Source organism: Archocentrus centrarchus, unplaced genomic scaffold (assembly GCF_007364275.1).
Source record: "Archocentrus centrarchus isolate MPI-CPG fArcCen1 unplaced genomic scaffold, fArcCen1 scaffold_32_ctg1, whole genome shotgun sequence".
Taxonomy (NCBI): domain Eukaryota; kingdom Metazoa; phylum Chordata; class Actinopteri; order Cichliformes; family Cichlidae; genus Archocentrus; species Archocentrus centrarchus.
Window position 1 is genome coordinate 193,405 of NW_022060260.1, and position 25,173 is coordinate 218,577.

Consider the following 25,173-nt stretch of genomic DNA (forward strand, 5'->3'; position numbering starts at 1 on the left):
CATTTGCAACCATGTGAAAAAATGAGTACCTCCTAATGTATAAGTTGAATATGTATCAGGTACTGATAAAGAAGGTGTACTCAAACAAATGACAAATAACACTTATATATATTCAGTCATTATCATAATTTAAATAATACAAAAATTAGTAGGTCACATGAGGAAAAAACATAAACCCCTACATTTAATCAAACCTTCAAGTACATCAAATTAAATACCCATGATTAGAACCAGCTCTGCAGCTGCTCTTCCCTCCAGGAACTTGTCTGGTTTTAGTCTCAGCCTGCCTGAGCTGCTCATAGAAAATGACACACGTGGCTCACACAGACACACATGCAAACAGTTAAGTACCTCTCTGTGTCTGAGTCATGGCAGCATTTGGCTGTAGCAGTGTTGGGTTGTGACAGCTGAGTCTCTGGAGAGGTTGTGCAGATTGGGGATGAGCTGAGAATCAGGGCCTGGCTGTATTAGAGGGAGAATTACACGACAGCAGCTGTACATGGGAGCCTTATCTCTGGCTGCTGCCTCTTTCCCCTTGAGCCCTCAAAGGAGGATACATGTCTGTCTGACTTACCCACTGACTCTCTGTCTGGTTTACTCCATGAGCGTATCTACTTGATTTACTGATTGATCAATTATCTGACAGATTTACCCACTAACTGTACTCTGTGCCTCCGACTTACCGACTGACTTACAGGCTCTGTGTATGATAATATTTCTAGATCTATCATCAGTTAAAGGCAGTGATTTGTAATTGTGTTGTGAATTCTTTGATAACAATTTACATACAAGACATTCAGCTGTGTAATGTTCCAGTTTGGTCATGGCTCTATCATGGTTTTACCATAGGTGTACACAGAAAATGTTTCAGAAGAAGCTGAACAATGAACAATGAATAACTCATAAACATTACATGAACCTCATGCACAGAAAGAAACTGAGGCAGACATGCTAAAGATTGAAAAAATACTTATATATTTTGTAATTTATCCTAATCCTGTCTTCTGCTTATCCTGTACAGGATAAGCAGAAGTGAATGGATGGATGGATGGATGGATGAAATTTCTAAGGAAAAACGAGAAACAGAGTGATTTATTATTTAAATTAACCCACACTGTTAGATAAGGTAAGCATGGTTGTGTAGATAATGTACAAAAATAAAGATTTTGATATGATATAATATTCAATTCAATTTTATTTATATAGCGCCAAATCACAACAAACTCTCGCCTCAAGGCGCTTTGTATTGTGGGTAAAGACCCTACAATAATACAGAGAAAACCCAACAGTCAAAACAACCCCCTATGAGCAGCACTTGGTGACAGTGGAAAGGAAAAACTCCCTTTAACAGGAAGAAACCTCCATCAGAACCAGAACCAGGGAGGGGGGGGGGGGGTCATCTGCCGTGACCGGTTGGGCTGAGGGGAGAGAAAGACATGCTGTGGAAGAGAGCCAGAGATTAATATCAATTAATGATTAAATGCAGAGTGGGGTATAAACAAAGTAAATGAGGTGAATGAGAAACAGTGCATTATGTGAACCCCCCAGCAGACTAGGCCTATAGCAGCATAACTAAGGGAGGGTTCAGGGTCACCTGATCCAGCACTAACTATAAGCTTTATCATAAAGGAAAGTTTTAATCCTAATCTTAAAAATAGAGAGGGTGTCTGTCTCCTGAATCCAAGCTGGGAGCTGGTTCCACAGAAGAGGGGCCTGAAAGCTGAAGGCTCTGCCTCCCATTCTACTCTTAAGTATCCTAGGAACCACAAGTAAGCCAGCAGTCTGAGAGTGAAGTGCTCTGTTGGGGTGATATGGTACTATGAGGTCTTTGAGATAAGATGGTGCCTGATTATTCAAGACCTTGTAGGTGAGGAGAAGGATTTTAAATTCTATTCTAGATTTAAAAGGGGGAGCCAATGAAGAGAAGCCAATATGGGAGAAATCTGCTCTCTCTTTCTAGTCCCTGTCAGTACTCTAGCTGCAGCATTTTGGATCAGCTGAAGGCTTTTCAGGGAGCTTTTAGGACAGCCTGATAATAATGAATTACAATAGTCCAGCCTAGAAGTGAAAAATGCATGAATTAGCTTTTCAGCATCACTCTGAGAAAGGATGTTTCTAATTTTAGAAATATTGCGCAAATGCAAAAAAGCGGTCCTACATATTTGTTTAATATGTGCATTGAAGGACATATCCTGGTCAAAAATGACTCCAAGATTTCTCACAGTGTTACTGGAGGCCAAAGTAATGCCATCCAGAGTAAGTATCTGGTTAGACACCATGTTTCTAAGATTTGTGGGGCCGAGAACAAGAATTTCAGTTTTATCTGAATTTAGAAGCAGGAAATTAGAGGTCATCCAGGCCTTAATATCTTTAAGACATTCCTGCAGTTTAACTAATTGATGTGTGTCATCTGGCTTCATTGATAGGTAAAGCTGAGTATCATCTGCATAACAATGAAAATTGATGCAGTGCTTTCTAATAATACTGCCTAAGGGAAGCATGTATAATGTAAATAAAATTGGTCCTAGCACAGAACCCTGTGGAACTCCATAATTAACCTTACTGTCTGAAGAAGACTCCCCATTTACATGAACAAATTGGAGTCTATGAGATAAATATGATTCAAACCACTGCAGTGCAGTACCTTTAATACCTATAGCAAGCTCTAATCTCTGTAATAAAATGTTATGGTCAACAGTATCAAAGCTGCACTGAGGTCCAACAGGACAAGAACAGAGATGAGTCCACTGTCAGAGGCTCTAAGAAGATCATTTGTAACCTTCACTAATGCTGTTTCTGTACTGTGATGAATTCTGAAACCTGACTGAAACTCTTCAAATAAACCGTTCCTCTGCAGATGATCAGTTAGCTGTTTTACAGCTACTCTTTCAAGAATCTTTGAGAGAAAAGGAAGGTTGGAGATTGGCCTATAATTAGCTAAGACAGCTGGGTCAAGTGATGGCTTTTTAAGCAGAGGTTTAATTACAGCCACCTTAATCAAGTCCCAAGCTGAGAGTCTGAGAATCCTAGGAAGTCCTCCTCGTCACTTTCTTCCTCAAAGATCTCCAGGACTCTCTTCCGTTGTTCTCTGTCCACCTCACTCGCAGTAGGGTAACACTGCTTTAACTGGGCCACATTGACGATGCGCAGGTCCTCACCGGAGTCCTCCAAAACGATCTCATAGTTCAGAGGTCCTATCCTCCGGGTGATCCTGTACGGACCTTTCCATCGTGGGGCAAGTTTGGCTGAATAAGACAGGTCTGCTCGGGAACTGGGATGAGTTCGAAGCCAAACCCTGTCATGTACGGCAAAGTTTGCTTCCCTCCGTTTTTTATCATAATGCTGCTTTTGTTTTTTCCTGGCTTTTTCCATGTTATAGGTTGCCAAATGCTGCAGCTCGGTTAGCTGTCAGGCTGTAGGATATGCAGGTGAGTCTGGATCACATAGGTGTGGACAAAGCTCGCTGTCAAGGGGTCCTCTTAAAGGTCGTCCCAGGTTGAGCTCCGCAGGGGTAATGCCTGTGGATTCATGTATGGCAGTGTTGAGGGCAAACCGAAACTCTGGTAAGTATTTATCCCAGGTTTTGTGTTTCTCACCAACATAAGAAGCAACCATGGTTTTAATATTGCGGTTTAGCCTTTCTGTCAGGTTAGTTTGGGGATGGTAGGGAGAAGTTCTTTTCAGCTGCACATTCCAACGTTTGCAAGTCTCTTCAAATACGGAGGAAACGAACTGTGGGCCCTGGTCCGAAAGAATGTAGGATGACATTCCCCAGCGAGTCAATATTTCTTTAGTGAAGATGTGGGATATGATTTCTGCGGTCGCTTTGCGAAGAGGGAACATTTCTATCCAGCGGGTATAGTAATCTACGAACACAATCAAATACACGTTCCCAAGTGTGCTACGAGGAAAAGGTCCCATAAGATCCACTCCTAACATTTCCCAAGCCCTGCTTACCAGGGTTTGTTGGAGTTTCCCAGGTGGTTTCCGGGTCTCTGGTTTGTAAAGCTGACACACCCTACAGCGTTGTACATGATTCTTCATATCCAAACTAATTTTTGGCCAATACGCAAGAGCTTGTAGCCGTTTGTAGGATTTGTATCTTCCAAGGTGGCCAGATAAGGGATGGTCATGACAGTAGTGGAGTAACTGCTGGCGGAGAGAGGTTGGCACGTAAATCTGATAGACTTTTTTATGCGGTAGTTGCGATACTCTGTAGATCTTGTCTTCCACAACAGTGAATTTGGTTGTGGTATCCACAATGATGTCTCCGGTCTCCATGATTCTGTCATAGAGGCATTGTATTTCTGGGTCCTCTCGTTGCCCCTTCCAAATATCTTCATCTGTGATCTGGAGGGGCTCGTAGGTATCCTTCCCTGAGCGCAGTACAACAGTGCAGGTGAGAGACTGAAAAGGTTCTACTGGGGCTCTAGACAGGGCATCTGGCACTGTATTGTATCGGCCTTTTCGGTATTCTACGGTGAAAAAGAACTCTTGGAGTCGCAGAGCCCACCGGATCAGCCTTGTACTGGGCTTTTGAGTTTTAAATACCCAGATGAGGGAAGAATGATCTGTCACAACTGTAAAATGCCTCCCCTCTAGGTAATACCGCCATTTTTCCAGAGCCCATACCACAGCCAAACACTCCCGCTCAGTGGTGAAGAAGTTCCTTTCTGCCGGGTTTAAGGTGCGGCTGGCAAAAGCTAGGACTTGTTCCGTTCCAAGTCCCGTCTGTTGAGCCAGAACAGCACCCAATCCCACGTCGCTGGCATCTGTATATACAACGAATGGGAGGCTGAAATCTGGATGACCTAGAATGGGTGGCGAGACTAGGTGTTGCTTTAGAGTTTCAAAAGCAGCCTGACACTGGGGAGTCCAACTGAACCTAGCTCCTTTGCGTTTAAGGGCATTTAGTGGTTCTGTGATCTGGGAAAACCTGGGCACAAACCGATGGTACCAGCCAGCTATCCCTAGAAACCGCTGCAATTCCTTGATATTCTGCGGAACAGGAAAGTTCTGAACTGCTTTGGTTTTCTCAGCATCGACTTCCACACCAGCAGAGGAGACGATGTGACCCAGAAACCTGAGTGAGGTACGACAAAAATGACATTTCTTCATGTTGACAGTTAGGTTAGCCTCATGCAGTTTATCCAGGACTGCTTGTATATCTGCTGTGTGTTGTTCCAGCGAAGGTGAGTAGATAATTATGTCGTCCAAGTACACAAAACAGATGGTTCCTCGTAGGTTTCCCAAGACGCACTCCATCAATCGCTGGAAAGTGGCTGGTGCATTCTTGAGCCCAAATGGCATAACTTTAAACTGGTACAGGCCAAAAGGACAGATGAAGGCAGTTTTGTCTCAGCTCTCCATATCCATTTCGACTTGCCAGTAGCCACTGTTTAGATCCAGGGTGGTGAAGATGGTGGCTCCAGCCAGGGATTCCAATATTTCTTGGATGTTGGGTAACGGGTAGGCATCTGTATGTGTGGCTGCATTTATCTTTCTATAATCCACACAGAATCTTGGTTTTGGATCCTGTTTTTTCGGAACCAAAACCACTGGGGCAGCATAGGCAGAAGTGGAAGGCTCGATGAGTCCCTTCTCCAACATCTCATCCACATGCTCTTTGATTATCTGTAACCTGGCCGGTGATACACGGTATGGCTTCTGCCTAATAGGTACATTATGAGTAAGGTAGATTTTATGGGTAAGGACCTTAGTGTGTCCTAAGGTCGGGGTACAGACATGTGAATTACTTTGGAGCTGGTGCAGTAACTGCTTTTGTCCGAACTCATCCAGTTGCGCGCTATCGACAGCTCTCTCCAGAAGATCCACACGGGATGGTTGTGTCAACAAGTCGGTTGTGTCCAGTCACGAGGCTAAGCTACTCGCGGTCACTTAGCGAAGGCTAACTTTGCCGTGTGGTTGGCCGAGGTCACGGATAACTCACATCCGTCTTCCATGCTCTCTCCCATCTACACTGAGCCCTGGCCCATAAGTAAAGTAGTATGGGCGGCGTTGGACGCTACAGCGCCAAATCTGTGTCATCCCATTGGTCAGCATCCAGAGGGTGTGTGGGTGAGTAAAAAAACAACAACATGGGTGGCCATAATTTAAGGGACAGCCATCCGGCTGTTACACAGCCACCTAAAGTTGCCGCATCCAGCCAGACGTCGGCCAGCTGAAGTCCAGCCCCCAGCTGGCCGACGTCTGGCTGACGTCGGGCTGGAAGTCCCCCTCCTTCTCCTGGGCGTATCTACTTTCCAGCATGAACACACCCCTTTCCCTCAATTGTAGACTGTCACCAAAAGGTGGCGCCTTCTTAACAAAAACGTTGAGTTCTTTGATTCACAAATGTTATGTTAACATTTCTTGGTGAAGTACAGTAGCAAGTTTAGAAATCCTAAAATAGATGCATAAAAGTATAAAAAAAGTATGACCTTTTACACATTTCCATTGCGAATCATCAAAAGATTATTTTGTTTCACTTAATCTTTTAGCTAAATATGTAAATAAATACAGTACAGTAGGTTAAAAAAGAAGCGGTCCTGCGCTGAGCAATCCACGCTGTCTCCCTTTTCAATCAAATGTTTTTGGCTGCACTTTCATTTCTTACTGTGATACAAAAAGTTCACTGTCTGTGTTACGGTGCTTATGACGGGTTCTGTCTTCAGGACTTTCCCGCTGTGTGATGCAGTGATGCACTGTCAGCGCACCTGTGCATGTCTCCCTCTGCATCATTAATGATAGCTAAAGGAAATCATCTCACGGCCAGCATAAATTTAGATCGCGGATGTGGCCGCGGGCCTTCAGTGTGACACGTGGAGTACTGTAGAAGGAGGTAACAACATTAGGATAATACAGGGACTTTGAGGTGATGGAGGTAACGTTAGCTCTATTATATGAGAATGATGAGCAATGTATGTATAGATTTTTATACATTTTTTGTATATTTTATACATTGTTTATTTTCTGTATATTTCTTGATTATATTAGATTATAATATTTTTATTTTTATTTTAGAGAGTTTGATTTTCTGTTGCATGGCACTGAACAGGAGTGGCCCTCCAATCTCATTGTACATCCTGTATAATGACAAAGGCATTCTATTCTATTCTATTCAATGGCGATGTATTAGTATCAGTATTTATCGGTATTTGCATACGTCCAAAAATATGGAAGCCACAGAACCGTAATCTGATAAAATAGGAAACAGTCAAGGCCGAGAAGTGTTGGATGAGCAACAAGTGTCCATTTTAGGTGCACAGTAGTTTGAATTATTAGCCTCTATGCTGATTAAACATATTTTTATAAGCACTCAAAAAAGTCAAACAACAGATTTAACAACTTCTAAATGAGACGCAAAACCTTTGCAATTTAATCATTATTACTAAAGCGAGTGTCTTGGCCAGAATTCCAGGGCTGATTTTTTGTCCCGGTCCAGCCCTGGTGATACCCATTCATAATCCAGTGTTGGATTATTCTATATGATGTCGGCACAGCTCAACTCTTTGGGGAAGACATGTTGCAGGACTTGCGTAATAATTCATCATAAAGATAATATGTTAATTAGAACCTATTTTGCATACAATTTTAAGAGACATATACAGTATGGAAAAAATGCCAAAGACAGGACCGTTGTGTTGTATTTTTGCAGTTTTATTTCACACTCATCTTTGTCATCAAGCGGGTGGGGCGAGAGAGAAAAAACACATTTTATGGGAAAAAGATTCAACAAGAGCTGTTCTTCATAATACAAAGAGAACACGTGAAAACATAGTTGGTGCTGTGTTGGGAAAGTTTTTAATTTTTATTGTTGAAAACAACAAAACCTTTAAGCTTATAAAAATCCCAGAAGCTGTCTTGCTGGGTCCAGCTTTCGGGGACTCCTGAGTCTCTCATTTATCCTCCTTCTAATGTTGTGCCATTGTTGCCCGGACAGGTCCGGAAATCTCTGCTGTACACAACAGACAGCCTTCTCCTTGACCTGCCGTGGCAACTCCTCCTTCCCATTTGTTCCACTCCAGTTGACCCTCTTTGCCCAGCTCTGATATGTTTCAAATGGCGTTATAGCCATGAAAACATTAGCGGCATAATTTTCAAGGCGATATTCACCGCGCAGAAAGCAGTCTTTATAAAACTCCTCGTCGCGCTCGGCGGTCAGAGCCCTCACGCTGGGGAGTTGTGTGGCCGGTGTAGGCGGTGTTGGAACCAATGGTGGGATGCTTCCCGGGCCCTCCCTGGGTGGCACTGGGGTTCTCTCTTGAGACGGTGGGGAAGCGATGGGAAGGTAAAGCCATCGTGCTGGCGTACTGGACCCGGTGTTCGTTGAGGACGGGATGGTAGGTTCGTCCTCTCTGGCTGGTGTTGTGTTTACTGATGAAGGTGGAGAGGGGACTGAGAGAGTACGCCGGCGGTCCCCTATAGACTGTGGTGTCGAAAGGGCCTCTTCTCTCTGCACAGGAGAGCCTGCATTTGAAAAAAGCTGATGCCTGATACTCTCGGGCGGATGTGTTTCCAAAGCGGTCAGTCTTTCCATAACGCTGTCCAAAGTAGCCCTTAACGCGGCACATCCTTCGCACTCCACCGACGGTGCAGGTGCAGGCCCATTAGAGTGTTCAAGCTGTGCCTCAATGGCACCCAGTCGTTTTCTTAAGCTGGAAAGTTCATGGACTTACTGCTGTTTCCAGGTGCTGACTGGGCCCACTCCTTTATCAATGTAAATGGTGGAAGCCTGTGGAAAAAAATAAAATCAGTGTTACTTATGTGTCACGCAAAAGCATCTTGACCTATTTAAAAACACATCACACTGCATAAAATATAGAACAGCAAAAGGTACTGCTTTCTTCTTCACCAAGCGAACGGTCTTCTTTGGCAGCACTGTTGATGTTTTTTTCCGTTTTATCTGTGGAGACGGCATCTTGCCCTGGGCAAAATCATGGTAGCATTTTAGGCAACGTACTGTCATAACGATAAACATCATACTGTGTTACGGTCTCCTTACCTTTGGTGCAGGCCGTTTTGGTCCGTGTTTGTAAAAAGCCGGAGCCTCCATCCTACAAATGAATCCGTGGCACAAATGCAGAAAAGTGGCGTTTCACAGACCTTCAGCTCTATTTATCTTCTGCATACTGAACTGTAGGTGTGATTGTTGCTCATTGGTCAGACTACCTGTAGGAGCAGTTAGCCAATCACAAACGTCCGTTAAGGTATGACAGTATACATGCAGTACAGTTCATTGTGTCAGCCTTGTACTGTTCAACTACCATTGCAAGATTGAAGCCGAGATGACTAACATAAGCAGGGAGAACTCTCGACAGATCCGGCTCATGAAGTCAAATGGAAAATCAGCACTGGAGATTCAAAAGCATTTTGCAAGCCTGGGCATCAAAGTGTCACTGCGCTGTGTTCGCTACCACTACAGGGAAAGGAAACGTCGACCTGCAAAGCCAAGTAAACTGCAAAAGTAAGCCATTACATTATAATGCTCCAGATTTTGTTAGCAAGTTTAGTAGCTATTCTATAGCACCATATTAAAAATGGCCTTCTGATGTTCCGATGTCTAATGCTTTATAATTATTCTTATTATTATTGTACTTCCGCAGTGATGTTATGCTTGCTATTGATAACATGACAAAGGCCAATGATGAGATGACCGCCAACGTGTTACAAAAGCACCTCCTGGGAAATATGGGGACATCGTTGAGTCTGACAAGCATTCGTCGTGCCAGAAGACATCTTGGGTGGAGATATGGAAAGACCCGATTCTTCCCAATGATAAAGGAGCGCAATAAGGAGGCAAGGCTTCAGCAGGCTCTTCAGTGGATAGAGTCGGGAGAAATATGGCATGACGTGCTTTTCACTGACGAAACAACCGTGGCTCTAGAGCACTACGCGCGGTGCAGTTTTCAAAGGAAAAACCACTTTGTTCCCAAATCAAAGCCAAAACATCCACTTAAGCTTCATGTGTGGGGAATGATTTCCAGACATGGCGCAGGTCCCATGGTCATATTTGAGGGAATAATGGACAGACAGTTTTTTGAAGAGACAATAATTAAAGAAGCCTCTGCCCCATATGTAAGGGAACACTTTGGCCAGAATCACCGTTTCTTCCAGGACAATGACCCAAAGCACACTGCCGCGTCAGCATGCATGGCATCGGAGGGAATCAACTGGGTGAAAACTCCGGCTGAATCGCCCGATTTAAATCTCATCGAGCTTGTTTGGCACTCCATGAAAGACTTCATACGTAAAGAAGCAAAGCCTGGCACAAAACAGGAACTTATTGAAGCAATACAACTATTTTGGACCACGCGGGTTACTCCGGATTTCTGTAACCGAATTATTAGTGGCTTGCACAAAGTTCTGCGGCTTATAGTTAAGAAGAAGGGGGGGGCAGAGTGGAAAATAAAACCGTTTGATAAATGACATACACATATTTTGCTGAAACATACTGATTATAAGGGGTGTCAGAATGTATTGGTGCCACTTTGGAAAATGTTTGTGTATTGATATATTGTTTGCATGTACAAACATTTTCATGTAAAATAAAAACCATGTTACCGTGACAACGTGCATTTTGGTCATGATAATCTTCACTCAAAGTCAAAACAAGCACAATTTACACTACCCCACAGCGAAACCAAAAGGCATGATGAAGCAAATGCACTCCTAACCCAGATCTTAATTGTAATGAAACTTTTGCAGCATTAAACGATGCAGCGCTCACAGCCTGTCCGAGGTCCCGGGCTGAACTTCAAGCTCAGCCCGTCCCTCGAGACAAGACTCACTGCGCCACTATAATGACCGCTTTAATCTCATCTTTCTATTGTTTTTTAATGGACCGTTCCACTTACAATTACAACACAGCCTAGCAATCAACAGGCGTAATGTATTGATGCTTAATCCCAGCGCTCTCTGACACCCTTGGCCTTTTGTACCGGGGCCACGCCAGGGCGGCTGCTCCCGGTCAGTGTGAAATCCGATTATCATGATAGGCCTTAGTAAACACTGCTTCCAGGTGTGCCTTAGCATAATTGCGTATTAAAAATGAGCCATTTGGCGAAGGCTAATTTTTTCTTGGTATCTGCACATCCAGTCGTAACGCCCATTAGTTGCACTAATAAGGAAAACCTCCGGATTTTTTTTCTGTTCGTAAGTGTTTAGTGAAAACCCCAGGCAATTCTTATTTTTTGCCAGCAGGGTGCGCATACACCCACATCTATGCTGACAGCAACGTTGTGTTCTCCTGTTTTTTTCTTTTCCGTGTTTACTTTTTTTTCTGGTAATTAGGCTGATCAGAGCACACACGGCGGAGAGGAAGGGTGTCGTTCGCTCTACTGCCTGTTAAGTCCAGGATAAACAGTGGAACTATACTTTCTTTTGAATGTTGTTTCGAGTGTTTGAAGATTTTCATTTTGAAAGTGAGCCGCTTTGACGGACATCGCCTCGTCAGATCGGTATATTGTCAAGTGGAAAAGCTCCGGTGAGTGAGTTTCTTTCAGCGTAGGCTAATATGCTAGTCGCCGCCATTTTGACTATATTGTTACTTATTCTTTGGCACATACGAAAGAAATATTTGAATTCAAAAGGTTTCTGTGATGGAAAGAGGAAAAAACCAAAACCAATCGGAGCCAGATTTATTGTATTATGTTCAGTGGTGGTTTAATTTTGTTCTGTTTGTTCTGATTTTTTTTTGTGCAAGTTTAGCTATTGCTGTGTCCTTGGCTACACATGCAGTGTGTGTAGTTCAGTTAATTATATGAGGTAAACTCAAATGATGCATAATGTGGACTTGATGTGGTTATTTTCTCACACTATGTGCACTATGTGATGGGTAAGATGACACAAATCCGTACACATTGTGGTGTATTGGCTGTAAAAAAACAACTTTTAATGTGCAGCTACACTGACGTTGAATAACTTATGTTCATCGATTTACGAATGGAGAAAACATACTGTACAGTTTGACAGATTTAAGAATATATAGAGAAAAAAAGGAATATATTGGTTTTCTTTTAAGAAGGGATGTATCAATTACTGCTTTATGCAGGTTGTTTTTTCCCACCCCCCCATTTTGGGTGGATTCTGAAGATGGCGAGCCAGAGGGAGAATCGGCGAGTGGAGAGGCAGGACGTGGGGTTGCACGCATGGAGGGTGTGACGCCAGCGGCCTGTTGTGCTGTTCGTCTGAGGAAAGGGGACGCCCATCGCAATATTCCAGATAAGACAAAAAGGAAATCAAACTACCCGGGTAGAGAGAGAGAGAGAGAGACCTGTGAACATTTTACACAGAGACATTTGACATTGACCCGACTTTTGACTGTTTGTTTTATTTAATTATTTTTTTTGGGCCCAGTTTCTTTTCAAGAAGTTTACCAATTGGTAGTATTTTTTTATACAGTGAGAAATTCAGTCGTTACTGAAGCCTTGTTTTTTCCAACTTGTTACAGTGCTAATAAATTTTTCTTCTATGTGTTACCTTTTCCAAATCTCTGTCCATGTTCATTTGTCCTCCGAGAGAGAACCTAATTTTTCTGATCTGGTCCAAGTTGAGAGAAGCACTCTGTCATCCCTGTCTCATAAGGGTTAAAGGTGGAAGTGTTACACAGGACACAAAACAGCGGATCTACGGAGTTCAAGTATTACATTTACTTTTCCATCTCAAACAGAAACTAAATATTTCACTGGGTCATAACTGCATACTATGGGAAGGAACCTGAAAAACCAGCCTATCCCCCCAGGTTCTGGCATGTTCGTTTATTAAACAGGAATGGCACCAAACAACGGAATAAGGAGTCCAATTATTAAATTTAATAGAACCATTTCAAATCAATCAGTTCTGTTATTTTTCAGACCAATTTCTCAAGGAAGTATATGTACATTTGGTAAAAACAAACATATACCATGAACCTCATGAAACTTCATAAAAACTCTTTTCCTTCAGATGACCAGTGTGATAGTGATGACAGACTGAAGCACTGACAGTCCTTTTCTGTTGAGCTTTTCATATAGTCATTATAAGTCTTGGTTACATCAATATACAAAAGAAAACTCATCCAGATGACCGCGGAGTCTTTCTTTCCATTATTATTATTGGTTGTGCATACTGTAAGATCATGAACGTAACCCGGACAGACACAGAGAACACAGAGGATTCCTGCTCAATGGCACCAAATACGGTTCTGCATTTAATCAAACGCCACTTTATCAGACAGACCTCTGAAACAGGAACCTGTAAGAACACAGATTTTAACACGTACTGTATACAGAACATGTCGCCGTTTATATAAAGTGACCTCCAGCACTGTTTAGACGCTGTTGGTGATAAACAGTGAAGGTTTTTTTCCTGGTTTTAGGTTTTTGCCTGTTCTTTGATCGACAAGAATGACAACAAGACAAGGGAAATGAGGAGTCTTTTTTCCTAATTTAATATAATATAATAAGAGCCATTTCCAAAACAGATTACAGGTTAAGCCGGGTGGCATTGCCAGCATCTTGCTGCTGGGGTGCAAGACATTCCAGATGGCACCAACCTTGGTGATTATCTAAACAACTTGAGCTTACATGGGGAAATATATATGTTACATTTCACATGGGCATAAAATCATTAAAATGATTAATTTACTGATTAGCTTCAATGCTTCAACAGGAATCCCACTTTTCATTATATACAGAATCAGGGGCGTAGTTGGGCGGTTTCGCCAACCGGCCGGTCATTCCCAGGCCAAACCGGCTGGTGATCAGAATTATTATTTTATTTTGAAAAAAGCAACTGCTATTGGAACTAGAGACTGACAAGGTACAACACAAATGCTACAGCAAGGGGGAGCCAGGACAACAGGTCAGGGGGGAGATTTCATCATCCCCACACTCCAAGATTGGGTACCAAGCCCCAGTAATAACAACCAGTACACTGAATACCAGAGCAGCTGACCTGAAAGGTAAGATCATGGCTAAGAAGGAGAACTGGACCCCTCAATGCTGACTACCAAGACTATGTGAAATACCCTCTGAAAATCTACTAGACACTACACACTAAGAACAATCCCTACCACAACTATTACTGAAACCAATCAATTGATGTATACCACGGCAGCAGTGATCCTTGAGATGCTTGGCTATAAGATGAACAGCAATGAGGAGCAGTACCCTCCATGGAAAAGATGTCTAGATGCTAAGATCAAGGCAGCAAAGAGGAAAGTTAGCCAGTTCTCAGGGTTGCAAAAAGGTATGATGAAGAAAGCAGTGCCTAAGAAGTACAACAAGAAGTCCATACCTGAGGCCTTAGAGACTGCCAAGCAAAGACTCACAGCCTTGGCTGGTATACCTGAAGCTGCCTCAGTACAACATGGAAACTCCTGTCAGGCATCATAGCAGCTAAGATGAGCAGGCATGTGGCTCAATACGTGAGTGAGGCCCACAAAGGAATTGGCCGAGATATCAGGGGAGCAAAACACCAGCTACTAGTAGATAGAGCAGTCACTCGAGACTGTAAGACCCGACTGACCAACCTGTGCACCGCCTGGATTGAGTACAAGAAAGCCTATGACTCGATGCTGCACACATGGATCCTGGAATGCCTGGAACTGTATTAGATCAACAGGACCCTAAGAGCCTTCATCAAGAACTCAACGGGTATGTGGAGAACAACACTAGAGGCCAACTTGTGTAGTTTTGTTATATTCTTCAGGTTGTTTCTTACAGTTCAGTTTCTCAGTGATTGTGGGGTTATCTGTTTAGTTATTAATGTATTCAGGTTTTTCCATTTATCTTGTCTGTTTTGTTCCCATATTTTGGCCCTTCTGTGTTTAGTTTCCCTTCCCATTGCTTCCTTGTGTAATGTTTGATTCCCTCTGTCAGGTTTTCTGTTAGGTTTGCATGTGTGTTAGGTTGGGTCACTTCCTGTTTTATTTTGGTAATCTTGAGTTCCTTGTGTTTTGTATCTAGGTTTACTTCCCCTTGAGTTGTCAGTGTATTATGTTCAGCTGTGCTCTCACCTGTTGCCCATTCCCTCGTTATCCCTTTGTGTATATATTGTCTGTGTTTCCACTCATTCGTTGTCGCGTCCTCATCTCTGCATGGTCAGTGTTGTCTGCACTGCCCTGCTGTGTGCTTCCCGTCTCATGCCATGTTCTTAGTTCTTATGTCCATAGTTATGCTTATGTTTATGCTCATGCTCAAGTTTAGTAGCGTGTACTGCTGGCACCTGTCCAGTCTCGCGTTTAGACTTTGTTAAGTAAAGTCCAAGCTAATTATAGCTCTTGCCTCTCAGTCCTGCATTGGGGTCCTCTGCTTTGCCTGCACCAGCAGAACGTGACACTAAGTGGTCTCATGTGACACCTATTGACACATTTTCCTGTTTGACATCTTGGTGATCACTTTCAGAGCTCTGCATGGTCAAATGCCTGCATACATTAGCGAGCTCTTAGACTCTTACTTAACGTACAGACCACTGAGGTCTTCTGACCAAAATCTGTTGGTGGTTCCTCATTCAAAACTGAAAACTAAAGCAGACTGTGCATTTGAGATAGTAGCTCCTAAACTCTGAGATCTGTGGACTCTTTTAAGGAGCAGCTCAAGAATTATTTGTACAGACTTGCTTTTAACTAGTGGTTTGTGTGTGTATTGTGTTTTTTCCTTTGATTGTTGTGAAGCACTTTGTGATTTTTATCTAGAAAGATGCTATATAAATAAATTGTACTTACTACTTAAGCCTAGCCCTTGAGAGGCTCATTGTGGATGTCTCTGAAGCAGGATTTTGGTTATGGGTTATTTATGAAATATACTTACTCTTTTTTGTCTTTCATTCAGCTCTTCTCAATCTGCACAGTTTCCTTGGAGTCTGCTGGTCATCGCTTTAATCGCCTCCTCTTTTCAGCACTTGCTCATTTGAACTGCTTATTGAGAATCTTGATGTCTCTCCTTACCTGCTCTCACTTCTTCCTGTTACTCTGTTTCCCAGGTGTTCCACTGATGCCCTTCCTCTCCTCTGTATTAAAGCATCATATAATACCAGCCTCAACGTTGTTGACTCGGCAATGCCATGTTCTTATCCAGCACAGGAGGGAGAACTGTAGGACGTAACCACTGGAGGCCAGAAATTTACCTCCAGCCTTATTTAAAGACTTCACTGACCTTAACCCTGAATTTAAGAGGTGACAAATTATAAAGCCCAGACATTATTTTGGAAGAGAATATTTCAGTTAGCTTAAGACTTGTATTACTTATGGTACTCTAATAACCGGGGGGGGGTCAACTTAAATTTTTTTTCTCAAATGTTTTATTACTATCTGTGAGCTGAATTCCATTTTAATCTGCCATGTTTATAATTTGTAAGTAGTAAGAATTCCACCTCAAATTACCTACATGAAAAACAAAATAAGCTAGGTGTAAAACAAATTGACACTTTTACCAGAAACACTGCAAGAAATGTGTTTGTTTTGGTTTGATAGTGGAATTTGTTGAGATTTGCTCCAGTCAGCTGTCTGGGTGAGAGAGCCCCATGAATACTAATAGTGAAACACCTCCCTGACCTCTGCAGAGTCTGCAGGGAGGCACATTCAGGAATAAATGACCAGTGTCTCTCTGAAATATCAAACATACCAAATTCATCAGTGAATTGCCAATATTTAGAGGAAAAAACATACAGAAATGTTGCTGCTTGGAGCCCTCAGTTGCACAGATTTAGCATATGTCTCCATTTCCAAGGCAGAGGATGGTGTTGAGCATTATTCAATAGGTGCCTTCCATATCAACTGTGTTGTCTGGTGCTCAGGGTCAGGGATGATATGAAGCATCTGGGACATGATAAATGTGTTTTTCTCTCCCTGCTCACACCTTCTCAAACAGAAACAACAATAAAAGTTTTCTCCCAAACTGAGAAAAAGTTTTTCACCCAATAGCTCCTATCCTGTTTCTCTCAGACAGATGGAGGGACGATAGGTTGATTTGGGGGTGTCTGATTGCTATGCATTGTTTAGTTTCTTTCATTAATACTGGATGCCAGTTGAGGGCTACAGATGAACAATAGCAGGGGCCCAGGCGTGGATCAATAGCAGATTGCTGATAGTGCCCCGTCCATTCTCCCCACCAGATTACATGATAAATGGGTCGGTCCATGCACAGTGACAGGCCGGGATGAGTTGAGCTCAGTTAGGCCCTGTGTCTCCTGGATATCACATGCTTTGTGTGTGTGTGGGTGACATGTTTGTAGGTTAGAATAAATGTGTACATTTTCAGTAATTGTGTGTGTGTGTGTGTGTGTGTGTGTGTGTGTGTGTTGTAAAAGCTTATGTGTAACTGGGTCTTCCAAAGAAGTGCTGTATTTGTCAGAGTGGCCATTGACTGATTTAGCACATATGTGTTTTATGTGTTGGTAGTGATGATGTTGCGTAAATTAATATTATGATCAATTCAGTTTTATTTATAAAGCACCAAATCACAACAAGCTTTATATTGTGGGTAAAGACCCTACAATATTACAGAGAAAACCCAACAGTCAAAACGACCCCCTATGAGCAGCACTTGGTGACAGTGGGAAGGAAAAACTCCCTTTAACAGGAAGAAACCTCCAGCAGAACCAGGCTCAGGGAGGGGGGGTCATCTGCTGAGGGGGGAGAGACAGAGATTGATCATAACTAATGATTAAATGCAGAGTGGAGTATAAACAGAGTGAAAAGAGGTGAATGAAAAGAAACACTCGGTGCATCATGGGAACCCCCCAGCAGCCTAGGCCTATAGCAGCATAACTAAGGGCTCACCTGATCCAGCCCTAACTATAAGCTTGATCAAAAAGGAAAGTTTTAAGCCTAATCTTAAAAATAGAGAGGGTGTCATGTATCGTCTGTGTGGCAGACAGGAAGGAGGACCCCAAATGCAGGACACGTCAGGCATGGGTAAAAAGTACTCTTCTTTTATTTTTAGGTGTTTAACAAAAAGGCCAAACTAGCAGAGCTAGTGGCAAAATACGGAGCAAAAATACAAAGGCAGAACAAGACACACAGTGGGAGACGAAGACGACGACGCGACAACAGGCACTGAAAACACTGGACTTAAATACACAAGAGGCCTGATGAGGGAAGAGGAAACAGGTGGGAACACAGGTGATGCTGATAACACTGACGGGACCAGGGGAAGCAAAACTAAACACAAGATACCAGAACTGGACGACTATCAAAATAAAACAGGAAGTAACACGATGGAACAGAAACGCAGACCTGACACAGAATACAGAGAGAACACCAGGGACTAGAAAAAACAATTAAACCTCACAACCAAAAGAAATCCCAAAACAGAACAGACAAAATGAAGCAAAACAAAAACACACGGGGTCCTTTGGACCCCGGACCATGACAGAGGGTGTCTGTCTCCTGAATCCAAGCTGGAAGCTGGTTCCACAGAAGAGCGGCCTGAAAGCTGAAGGCTCTGCCTCCCATTCTACTCTTAAGTATCCTAGGAACCACAAGTAAGCCAGCAGTCTGAGAGAGAAGTGCTCTGTTGTGGTGATATGGTACTAGATAAGATAGATAGATAAGATAAGATAGTGTTTATTTGTCACATGCACAGTTATACACAGTACAATGCACAGTGAAATGTATTTTGTACCTGCAACCATATATACACACACATATAAATAAGAAGAATAAAAATAAAAAAAAGTAATTCACACTATACACTATACTCTATATACTATACACTATACACACTTTTATAAATTATAATATTTACATTGTGCAATAATGGTCCAGTTAGGGCTCAGAGTTGAGCAGACGGATGGCTTGTGGGTAAAAACTCTTCTTCAACCTTTCAGTCTTAGCCCTCAGGCAGCGGTAACGCCGGCCTGATGGGAGCAGGGAGAAGAGAGAGTGTCCGGGGTGGCTGGGCTGTTTTAGGATCTTCATGGCCCTCAGCCTGCACTGCTTGGTGTAAATGTCCTGCAGGTTGGGGAGGGTGGTTCTGATGGTCCGTTCAGCTGAACGAACCACCCTTTTTAGGGCCATGAAGTCCTGCTTGGTGCAGTTTCCCATCCAGGTGGTGATGCTCCCACGCATGATGCTCTCGATGGTGCAGGTGTAAAAGTTCCTGAGCACCTTGAGTGGGAGCTTGAAGTCTCTCAGCCGCCTGAGGAGGTAGAGACGCTGTCTGGCCTTCTTCACAGTGATGTTTATGTGATGAGTCCAGGACAGGTCCTGTGAGATGGTCACTCCCAGGTATTTGAAAGTGTCCACTCTTTCCACCTCAGCACCACTGATGACAAGTGGATGGTAGTCCCTCTGCTGCTTCCTGCTGAAGTCCACGATCAGTTCCTTTGTTTTGCTGACGTTGAGCAGGAGGTGGTTCTCCTGGCACCAGTTCTCCAGGCGGGAGACCTCTCTCCTGTAGGCTGTCTCCTCATTGTGAGAGATTAGTCCCACAACAGCAGTGTCGTCAGCAAACTTGATGATGACGTTGGACTCTGACGTGGCCTCGCAGTCATGGGTGTACAGTGAGTACAGCAGAGGGCTGAGCACACAGCCTTGGGGGGATCCAGTGTTGAGGGTGAGGGAGGATGAGGTGAGGTGACCCACTCGTACCACCTGTGGTCTGCTGGTCAGGAAGCTGTGAACCCACCTGCACAGGGATGGGCCCAGGCCCAGGTCCAGCAGCTTAGAGACCAGCCTGGAGGGAACTATGGTGTTGAATGCTGAGCTGTAATCTACAAACAGCACTCTCACATAGTTCCCCTTACCAGTGTCTATGTGTGAAAGGGTCTTGTGGAGGAGGAAGGATATGGCGTCATCTGTGGATCTGTCTGGCCGGTATGCAAACTGTAGTGGGTCGAGGGTGGTGGGCAGTGAGGAGGTGATGAATGTCTTGATGAGTCTCTCAAAACACTTCATCACCACAGAGGTGAGTGCTATGGGCCTGAAGTCATTGGGGCTGCTGGGGTGTGGTTTCTTTGGGACAGGGACTATGATGGACTTTTTAAAGCAGGTGGGAATCACACACAGTTTCAGTGAGAGGTTGAATATCAGTGTAAACACAGGTGCCAGCTGGTCAGCGCAGGTCTTAAGGACACGTCCACTAATACCGTCTGGTCCAGCCGCTTTCCTGGTGTTTACACGTCTAAACGTCCTCCTCACGTCGCGCTCCGTCACAGTGAGTGTCTCCGCCCCTCCGGCCGGGAGCGCAGCGGGCTGTCGGCTTCCCAACTCAAAGCGCGCAAAGAAGATGTTGAGTTCATCAGCCAGAGAAGCGTCGGCACTCACCGGGGGTGTGTGTGGTGCTTTGTAGTCCGTGATGGTGCGTAGTCCCTGCCACAGTCCCCTGGAGTCAGACTGTTGTAGTTGCTGTTCCAGTCTGCGGCCGTAGCGATGTTTAGCCTCTTTCACCGCTCTGCGGACGTTGTATGATGCAACCTTGTAGTCCTCCATGTTCCCAGAGGCGAGGCCGGAGTTGTAGGCAACGGTGCGGGACCTCAGGGCGTCGCGGACAGATTTATCCACCCACGGCTTCTGGTTGGGAAAAGTCCTGATGGTCCTCCTAAGTGAAGTGTCTTCAACAACTTTCCCAATAAATCCCACAACAGTTTCCGTAAACTCCTCGATGTCTCCGCCCGCGCTGCTGCGAAACATGTCCCAGTCGGTTGAATCCAACGCACCCTGCAGAGCGGCCTCTGTTTGATCAGACCACCGTGTCACTTCTCTCACAGCAGGGGGTTCCTGCCTGAGCCGTTGTTTGTATTTCGGCATGAGAAGGACAGAGGTGTGGTCAGACTTCCCAAAAGGCGGAAGAGGCTTTGCTTTGTAGCCATCTTTGAATGGAGAGTAGCAGTGGTCTAGGGTCCTCTCTCCTCTGGTGGGGCAGTCGATGTGTTGAATCAATTCCGGTATCAGCTTTTTCAAGTTTGCACTGTTAAAGTCCCCGGCTACGATGAGAGCCGCATCACGCTGGTTAGCCTGATAGGTGGAAATAGCCTCATGTAGCTCGGATAGTGCAGTGTTTGTGTCCGCCTGAGGTGGAATATAGACGGCGCTGAAGATGACCGAAGTGAACTCGCGGGGCAGGTAGTGGGGACGGCATTTCAGGGTTAGGAGCTCCAGGTTAGGTGAACATGATTGTTTCAGAGGGACAACATTCCTACTGTCACACCAGTTGTTATTAATCATTAGGCACACACCTCCTCCTCTTGATTTTCCAGACTCACTCGTTCTGTCCATGCGATGAACACTGAAGAACTCCAACGGCTGTACGGCGTGGTCCGGTATGAGGGGAGTCAGCCATGTCTCCGTGAGACAGATGATGTTGCAGTCCCTTATGTCCCTCTGAAACTGTATCCTGGCCCTGAGTTCGTCCAGCTTGTTATCCAGTGACTGGACATTAGCCAACAGGATGCTCGGCAGTGGCGTTTGGTGCGCTCTGCGCCTCAGCCTCTCTCTTACGCCGGCTCTTTTCCCTCTGGGCCTTGTCCGTGACTTGGTCCGTCCTTTGTTTGAGCTGGCCCACTGGAAACGCAGTATCTCCTGAGGCCAAGTCGGGTCGGGAGAAAAAGGTGTCAGAATACAGCCAGAGTGCTGTATTCTGATATTAAAAAGAGTCTGTCTGTCATATGTGATATGACACAGAGCAGGCGGCATTATAAAGTCCAAAATTAGAGCTAAACCTAATATAAACAAACAAAGCGTAGGAGCAGGTACGACGGCTGCTGACCTCACCGGCGCCATCTTGAATATTACTATGAGGTCTTTGAGATAAGATTATATGATTATATGCAAGGAATATACATTTCTTGGCCTTGGAGTCAAACTTCTTCCTCTCATCCTTGAATATGTGAGCATATGCCAGGCAACCAAACACTCTTGCCAGTCAGAGGCACATAAGGCATCATCCCCTTAACAGCAATACAGGGGTTGGACAATGAAACTGAAACACCTGTCATTTTAATGTGGGAGGTTTCATGGCTAAATTGGACCAGCCTGTGGCCAATCTTCATTAATTGCACATTGCACCAGTAAGAGCAGAGTGTGAAGGTTCAATTAGCAGTTTAAGAGCACAGTTTTCCTCAAAATATTGCAATGCACACAACATTATGGGTGACATACCAGAGTTCAAAAGAGGACAAATTGTTGGTGCACGTCTTGCTGGCGCATCTGTGACCAAGACAGCAAGTCTTTGTGATGTATCAAGAGCCACGGTATCCAGGGTAATGTCAGTATACCACCAAGAAGGACGAACCACATCCAACAGGATTAACTGTGGACGCAAGAGGAAGCTGTCTGAAAGGGATGTTCGGGTGCTAACCCAGATTGTATCCAAAAAACATAAAACCACGGCTGCCCAAATCATGGCAGAATTAAATGTGCACCTCAACTCTCCTGTTTCCACCAAAACTGTCCGTCGGGAGATCCACAGGGTCAATATACATGGCCGGGCTGCTATAGCCAAACCTTTGGTCACTCGTACCAATGCCAAACGTCAGTTTCAATGGTGCAAGGAGCGCAAATCTTGGGCTGTGGACAATGTGAAACATGTATTGTTCTCTGATGAGTCCACCTTTACTGTTTTCCCCACATCCGGGAGAGTTACGGTGTGGAGAAGCCCCAAAGAAGCGTACCACCCAGACTGTTGCATGCCCAGAGTGAAGCATGGGGGTGGATCAGTGATGGTTTGGGCTGCCATATCATGGCATTCCCTCGGCCCAATACTTGTGCTAGATGGGCGCATCACTGCCAAGGACTACCGAACCATTCTGGAGGACCGTGTGCATCCAATGGTTCAAACATTGTATCCTGAAGGCGGTGCCGTGTATCAGGATGACAATGCACCAATACACACAGCAAGACTGGTGAAAGATTGGTTTGATGAACATGAAAGTGAAGTTGAACATCTCCCATGGCCTGCACAGTCACCAGATCTAAATATTATTGAGACACTTTGGGGTGTTTTGGAGGAGCGAGTCAGGAAACGTTTTCCTCCACCAGCATCACGTCGTGACCTGACCACTATCCTGCAAGAAGAATGGCTTAAAATCCCTCTGACCACTGTGCAGGACTTGTATATGTCTTTCCCAAGACGAATTGATGCTGTATTGGCTGCAAAAGGAGGCCCTACACCATACTAATAAATTATTGAACCAGGTGTTTCAGTTTCATTGTCCAACCCCTGTAGTTGGGCTCCTGTTCTTTAAATGGACTGATGTTGACACAGCCTCTGCCGAGAACATTCAGTGAAACTTTGCCTCAGCCAAGATGCAATGTGCAGTTTCAGCTATAGTTAGCACCTTCATTTTGCTCTGGACTCTTTGGTACTGTCAGCTGTTTGGTAATTCTCAAACTCTTTTGAAGTGTATTCGCCTCCATTATCAGTTCTCAGAGTCTTCAGCTTCTGACCTGTTGACCTTTTAACCAGGGCCTTCCACAAAAATTTTATGAACACCTGTATGGAAGCAAACTTGTGTCATCAGGATCTGAATTTTAAATGCCATTGAATTTCTGGCACTGAATTTTTTTAATGCCGAAAAAAGTGTTTGAATTTTTTGCCTCTGAATTTAAGTCTCTGAAATTTCACTATCTCATTTTCAGTTTATTTTTCAATGTTCAAAATTTCAAGATAAAAAATTCACCCTTTAAAAATTCGATGCAAATATTTTCGAGTACTCAAATGCGATAGGCCAAATTCAGTGTCTAAAATTCGCTGTCAGAAAATGCGGTGAAAAGTTATCCACCCCCAGGCAAGAGCAATCGATGCTGGCTGAAGTCAAACCAAACTCCAGCCAATCACACAACGCTTCTTTAGTCACGTGATACATGGCTGGCGCTGGGCGAGAAGACAGAAGAACTATGGCGGCCAGCAGTAACACTCCGGTAAGCAAATTATTCTTTTCTTACGTGTCTTTAGATAAATGCTATACCTGACACACACAATGTAAAAAACAGTAACTAGTGCTCTTAATGATACTTCAGTTACGTACATAAAATAGATTCGCTCGTTACAAACATCTAAAATACTTATATTACAATTTCCAAAGCCTTTTGTAGGCGGCTTTTCACATCTGTTATGTTCAATAACCTGTAGGGGGCGGTAGGCGCTAATTGTAAAACTTCACCAACGCTGGAGGCAACGACCACAACAACAATCATGGCGGCACCGAACGAGGGATTTTCGCTATATTTAGTTAGAGAGAGAGAGAGAGAGAGAGCAAGCGCTCGCCTGTCTGTGGCCTTTGAACACACGGAAACTAATTTGGCAGTGAGTGACACCCACTGCCCGTGCATGTACTGCTCTGTTGGTCGCATATGCAGGCTTTGGAAGTACAGATTAGATTTTGTATTTAACGTAAATTATCCAACGAGCCTCATACGGCATTTTGAACTAGACCAAGTGCTAGATTTACTCAGAACCAACCTGACACTTGCCTATTAATAAATTGGTCTTCAGTAAAGTACAGTATGTTGTACTTGTTGCTGTGATACACATCCTTGTCATTGCAGGATAATCGAGCTGAAATTGTACGTTCAGCCAGGCGTTTACTGCATTTACTGACATCGCCTCAGGGACATCCAAGCACAGCAAGTGATGAAGCCACAGATCAGGATACAGGGTGTAGCAGATATTTAAATAATGTTTTATGCCCTTATTTAAAGTCGTTTGATCTGCCCATACTAATGTTCCAAATGTTTATGGATACAATCCTGCAGAGTAGAGCAACATCGTGGTAGGAGTGAAAGTTCAGCTGCTCGGCCTGACAGACAATCACTTCAAATGGAAATGGCCAGGTTAGAACTTAACACATGTTCTAACACACAGAATTCTGTGTTATAGTATAAACAACATGTATACCCCATTAAAAAAAGGACTTTACATGTTGTGACCATTGAGTAACTGGAATTGTCTAAATTCTGTGTATGAAACAAATTGAATAATTTTCTGTATTTGGAGCCTAGTGCTATGCTTTGCTGAATTTATGAACATTTATGTTGTGTTTTTTAGAACCTTAACAGGAATTTTTAATAAAGGCAGAGGAAAGAGACGCTTTTCATCACAGCTTTCAGAAAAAGACAAAATGCGGATCCAGGATTTGGCCTATGCTTGGGACCTCCCTTCCCTGACCGAAAGCAACCGGAAATGGGTTTTTGAAAACCTCCTAATCCATGCGGTGAGTGAAGGAGTGAAATGTGTTTCTGGTAGAACTGGG

At 43.9% G+C, this 25,173-nt stretch overlaps 1 long non-coding RNA gene across 1 annotated transcript; it reads left to right on the forward strand.

The window, feature by feature from the left end:
- Window positions 1-23,822: 23,822 nt before the first annotated feature.
- On the forward strand, window positions 23,823-24,817 carry LOC115776486 (uncharacterized). The gene is made up of 3 exons (XR_004019462.1): window positions 23,823-23,842; window positions 24,470-24,579; window positions 24,677-24,817. It is a non-coding gene; the product is annotated as an uncharacterized LOC115776486 (long non-coding RNA).
- The last annotated feature ends 356 nt before the right edge of the window (window positions 24,818-25,173 follow it).